Here is a 6237-nt window from a genome sequence, read left to right as displayed (position 1 = left end):
TCCCAAACGCGCGAGGCATGCTGGGGGTGGTAGTCCTGTCCAGCCTGTGCCTGGTGCACGTGGTGGGCATCAGCGCCCAGGGTATGGGAAAATGTAAACCTGGGCTGTAGAATTCCGGGAACTGAGCTCGGGGAGGATGGGAAAAGGGAGCGGAACATGGGACTACCTCCAGATGGAAAAGCACACCCATCCTACAGATGGGAAGGCTGAGGCTTAGAGGGCCAAAGGGGTTCATTCATTTGACATTTATGGAGCTCAAGCTGTGGGCCAGGTGCTAGGGATTCTTCCTTGCCCTCACGGAGCTGACATTCTAGCGACAGAGGCAGACCATAAATACAACAAATAACTAAAAATTATAGTTTCACATATACATATGCATTATAATAGATACATATGACTATATAGTATAAATTATATAAAATAAAATGTACATATAAATATTATATAGTTTACATGATAGCTAGTGTCAATATGTAAATAATTTACATCTGTATGTAATAAATGTCTTATATTAAATACATTGTGTACATTCTGTATTCATATGTGAATATATGATTCAATATATATGTAAATATGTGTTGTATATATGTGATAACCGCCAAATGCTATGGAGAAAACTAGAACAAGGTAAGGGCAAATCTGTGGGGACAGGTTGCACTTTTAGATAGTGTGGTCAAGGAAGGTCTTGCTGAGCAGGTGATGTTTGAGCAACGGTGTTTAACACAAATATGCCTTTGCCACCTTATCCCAAATTCTGTATCTCATATCCTGTCAACAACCTCCAAATTTGTTCATTTGAAAAAGATTATTGAGTGCCTACTAAGTGCAGGGCACTGGGAGCATAGCAAAGAACACAGCAAGGAGACTGTCCTTGCAGTAGGCAAGACACTCTTCCCTCAGATTTTTCTTTTCCTTCTTCTGTATCCTTTGCCTCATCTCAGAGAGACCTCCCCTGATACCCCATGTACAGTCGTCAGGGAATGCCTCTCTGAGGAGGGGGCATGCGAAAAGTGAGGAAGCGAGCCATGTGTGGACATGAGGGAAAGCATTCCGGACGGAGGAGGGAACGTCAGTTGCAAAGTCTTAAGGTTGGAAGTTCTTGGCAGGTTTGAGGAAGAGCACGGAAGCCTGTGCTGGAGGGGAGTGAGGAAGAGATCGTTGGGAGATGAGATCTGAGGCTGTCAAGTAGGGCATTGTAAGTCAGACTGAAATGTTTGGTTTTTATTCTAAGATCTGTGGGGGGCCGTAAAAGCAGGGGAGTCACATTATATAAATTATGTTTTAGAATAAACAATCTAGCTGCTCTGTGTGGAGAGAACAAACTGTAAGGGGAAAGGGGGAAGCAGAAAAACGAGTGGGAAGGCCACTGCAAGAGTCCAGGAAATGATGAGAGGATAAGGCTCAGGCGGTGAAAATGGAAGTGGTGAGGGGGCTTGGACTCTGGATTGATTTTGAAGGTAAAGGCCAGGATTTGCCAAGAGATCAGACATGGGGCATGAAAAATAGAGAGGAGTCCTGGCTGACTGGAAGCAGCCTGAGCAGCTGGAAGGATGGAGTTGTCATCCACTGACATGGGAAGTATTTCATGAGGAGCAGGTGTAGGGCAAGATCAGGAGCTTGGTTTGGGATGTATTACATTTGAGATGCCTGTTAGACATCCAAGGTCTGGTATGTGTCAGTTGAGTGAACAGTCGGGGACCGGGTCTGAAATTCAGGGGGTGGTCTGGGCTGGAGGTACAGATTTGGGGACCATCGGAGGTGACAACTGAAGCCATAGGTGTGGCCGAGTTCTTCTCTGAAGAATTGATTGCCTTCAAATGGATCAGTGGGACTAATTGAGGCTGCATTTGGACTTTCCCGAGAGGGAAGGGCATTCCAGTTGGAGGGAACAGCTTGAGCAAAAGCCTGTGGAAATAGGGAAGCAGAAAAAACAGAGGGAGAGGGGGAGGCTGGGGCGAGAGTTGTAGCATTTTACATTGCTTCCAGCCATGTATGAGAGTGCCTGCTGGTTCACAGCCTCACTGAGTGGATTGTCAGAATTTAGGTTGTTTGCCAATCCCATGTAATTATAATTTGCGTTTCTCTTATTAGGAGTGAGGTTGGGTATCTTTTCATAGATTTAAAGGTATTTACAGGGGCCAGCCCGGTGGTGGAGCAGTTAAGTTTGCACGTTCCGCTTTGGCGGCCTGGAGTTTGCTGGTTTGGATCCCGGGTGCGGACATGGCACCGCTTGGCAAGCCATGCTGTGGCAGGCGTCCCACGTATAAAGTAGGGGAAGATGGGCACGGATGTTAGCTCAGGGCCAGGCTTCCTCAGCAAAAAGAGGAGGACTGGCAGCAGATGTTAGCTCAGGGCTAATCTTCCTCAAGAAAAAAAATTTTTTTGAAAGGTATTTACAGTCTGTTTTCTAGGAATTTTGTGTGTGTCCCTTATCCATTATCTATTGGGTTATTGTACTTCTTATGGATTTTAAGGAACTTTTTATATATTAGCCTTTTTAAAAAATGGAGTCTTGAGGATGAGAGTGATTTGAACAGTTGTGGTGTATTTATTCGTGCTTCCAAGGTCTGGTACCTGCCAAACTCAGTTCTAGGCATTTAGGACACAGGTGAGCAAGGCACACCAAAGTCCCTTCCCTCGTGGAGCTTTCATTCTAGTGAAGGAGACAGACAATATGGGAAAGGAAGAAAACACATGGTACATTAGAAGGTGAGAAGCGTTATGGAGAAAAGTAATGCTCAGAAGGGGTCATAGGAGTGTGGCAGGGGAGGGTTTGGAATTCTAAATGGGGTAGCCAGGGCAGGACTCATTAAGGAGGTGACATTTGAACATTCAAATGGCATGTCTCCTTCACTCTGGAACAGTTCTTCAGTCTTCCCTTGACCTTTATGATTTTTATGACCTTTGGAAGATTACAAGCCTGGAATTTTGTAGAATGTCCCTCAGTTCGGCGTTGTCTGATGTTTCCTCATGGTTAGATTCAGCTTCTGCATCTTGGATATGCTGTCTCCTCATTTCATCCTATCAGATGGCTCATGATTTTAATGTGGATAATGTTCACTTTGTTCCATTCATTAAGATGGGGGCTGCCAGGTTTCTCCACAGGAAAGATAATGTTGTTCCCTTAGGAATTAACTAATGTATTTCATGGAGAGATACTTTGAATCTATGTAAATATCCTGTTTCTCATCAAAGTGTAACCACTAGTTTTAGCACCCATAGTTCCATCACTGTTCTGTAATTAGCTGACATTCTACTCTAAGGAAGATATTTCTTTCCTCCTCCATTTATTTATTCTTTTATCCATTATAAGTATATAAGTATAGATTCACAGATTCTTGAACCTTATCAAACGCTTTTTCTGTGATTGAGACGATTGTTTACTTTTGGTCTGTTAGTGGAGAACTACATACATACTCGCTTTTCTGTTGTTGACCCAATTTTGCCCTCCTGGGATAAACTCTATTCGATCAAAACATATTTGCTAAATATACTATTGGCTTCATTTAGCTAAGATTTTATTACGGATTTTTACATCTTCAGGTATACGTGAAATGGGCTTGAAATTTTCTCTTCTTGTATTGTCTCATCTGTTTTGGGGATGGAGATTATGCTAGTCTCATAAAATAGACATGCTGTGGTAGGCGTCCCACATACAACGTGGAGGAGGATGGGCATGGATGTTAGCTCAGGGCCAGTCTTCCTCAGCAAAAAGAGGGAGATTGGCAGTAGTTAGCTCAGGGCTAATCTTCCTCAAAAAAAAAAAAAAGCAATTAACTGTTCTTTGGGAGTTTGGTAGATCAAACCTATAAAAACCATCTGGATCCTTTTTTTGGTGGGGAGAGGGAAGCTTTTGACTACCATTTCAATTTCTTTATTACTTTTTGCTCTGTTCAAGTAAGCGGTTTCTTCATGGAAGTTTCCACATTTTATATCCTTCTAGGGATGTATTCATTTCATTTAGACTTTCAGATATACTTTCATTATTTTTAAAAGCTCTGTGACATCTGTACTACAGATTTACTACAAAATTAAACTACAAATTTAATTTTGTATTTGGTTTGCATCTACTGTCTTCTTTAATTGATCAGTCTTGCCAGAGGTCTGTCTTTCCTCTTAATTTTTGTTTCAAAGATTCTGCTTTTGGTTTTATTAACCTGTTGTTTTCCTCCCTATTGCATCTCTTTCTGTTCTTCTCTTATTTCCTTCCTTCTTATGGAGGTTTGCTCTGGTGGTCTTTTCCCAATTTCTTGTCTAATTTACATATGATAAAATGCTCCGATTTTAGTTATACAGCTTGTTGAATTTTTAGTTAAGTATACACGTGTGACCAGCCAGGATACAGAACCTTTTCATTATTCCAGAAAGCTACCTTGCAACCCTTTCCAGTGAATAACACCCTCCCCACCTCCACCCCACTCTGACTACTAAATGTGTTCCGCCTGATGGAGAACTTCACGTAAATGGAATCATACAGTATGTACTCTTTTTTGTCTGACTTTTGTCACTCAACATGTTTGTGAGATTCGTTCATGTTAATGTTCGTATCAGTATTTTGTTCCTTTATATTGCTGAGCTGTATTCCATTGTATAAATCTACCATAATTTATCCATTCTCTTGAATATTTCGGTTGTTGCCAGTTTTTGGCTGTTATGAATACAGCTGCTATTAGTATACATATAACGCGTCTTTTGGCAGACACATTTGCAATTATTTGGGGCAAATATCTAATAATGGAATTGCTGGGTTATAGGGTAAGTGTAAGCTTTATACAAAACAGCCAAACAGTTTTCCACAATGGCTGTACCATTTACTACTGCCAGCCAGTATGAGGGTTCCTTGTGGGATTCTGGGAGCCGTGCTCTGGGGGATGGGAAGAAGGAAGGGAACATGGGAGTGCCTCCAGACTAAATGCCACCCATCCTGACACTGAGGCTCTTCCAGGTGGTCTCTTTCTATTCCTATTTCCTCTCCCTCTCCCCTCTCCTGCATCCCCTCCCTCTCTCACTGGGCAACACCCCTACCCCAGATTGGCACCATTCCACCTCTAGAGGCCCCCTTCTTTCTAACCCCACCTCCTACAACCGGTACAGGGTGATGTGACAATGCATACCAGTAAGTGGGGGAGGGGCTTTGGGACAACTGCTCTTCCTACGCCACCTCCCTTCCACCTTCTTGTCTCACAAGCATGTACAGGCATACCTCAGAGATATTATGGGTTTGGTTCCAAACCACCATAACAAAGCGAGTCACAAATTTTTTGGTTTCCCAGTATATATAAAAGTTATGTTTATACTATACTGTAGTCCTTTAAGTGTGCAATAGCATTATGTCTAAAAAACCAATGTATATACCTTAAATAAAAAGCACTTTACTGCCAAAACATGCTAACCATCATCTGAGCCTTCAATGAATCATAATCTTTTTGCTGGCAGGGGGTCTTGTAAAAAACACATTATCTGCAAAGCATAATAAATTGAAGTGCAATGAAGCGAGGTATGCCTGTCTGTTTAGGGGAGGGGCAGTTCGCAGCCCTGGAGAGGGCAGCCCCAGCACTCACACCTGTGCTCAGTACACACAGACTTGGGAATCACAGGGTGCAGATTGGCTGGCAGTGACTGGAGGGGTGGGGCACTGTGCTAACTCTCTGTGGAGAGGAAGGGGACGAGGGTGGACCCAAGTGGTCCTGGTGGGGCAGCCCTGGGACCTGGGATTGGCAGGCTGAGCTTCTCTATCTCCACTCCTCTGGGGTCATCAGCCTGTTTAGGGGACAGGGCCTACTGGCACCAGAGTGCTCATTGTTGTCCACTTGGAGATGCCCTCGGGCATGGTCCCGAGACCCAGGGAGGGCCAAGCACTGTTTAGCTTTATGATTGTAGAGCAAGTGCAGCTGTGGGGTGGCGACACCACGGATGGGGGGTTCCCAGTCCTGGCTCTGACCCAGGGGGACTTTAAGCCTGATAGTGCCCTGGTGGTGCAACATGACCTGCTGGACCTGACAATGGTGAGGGGCTGTGACCAGGATCTTGTGGGCTGGGGTACAGGCCAGAATCCTATATTCTGCACCGCCTCCCCCCGCCCCCCGACTAAAGTGGTAGCTAGATGCACTAGACACTGTGAATGCCATCACTGCTACCCACCTAGGCCTGACGAGGCCCCTTGTCCATCTGTGTTTATTTTCCTCTGTCTGTGGGCCACAAACTATGAGGGAACATGAGAGAGAGATATGCAAGCTG

Source organism: Equus przewalskii, chromosome X (assembly GCF_037783145.1).
Source record: "Equus przewalskii isolate Varuska chromosome X, EquPr2, whole genome shotgun sequence".
Taxonomy (NCBI): domain Eukaryota; kingdom Metazoa; phylum Chordata; class Mammalia; order Perissodactyla; family Equidae; genus Equus; species Equus przewalskii.
The sequence above is the reverse complement of the archived record's forward strand: the minus strand, read 5'-3'. Positions refer to the sequence as shown.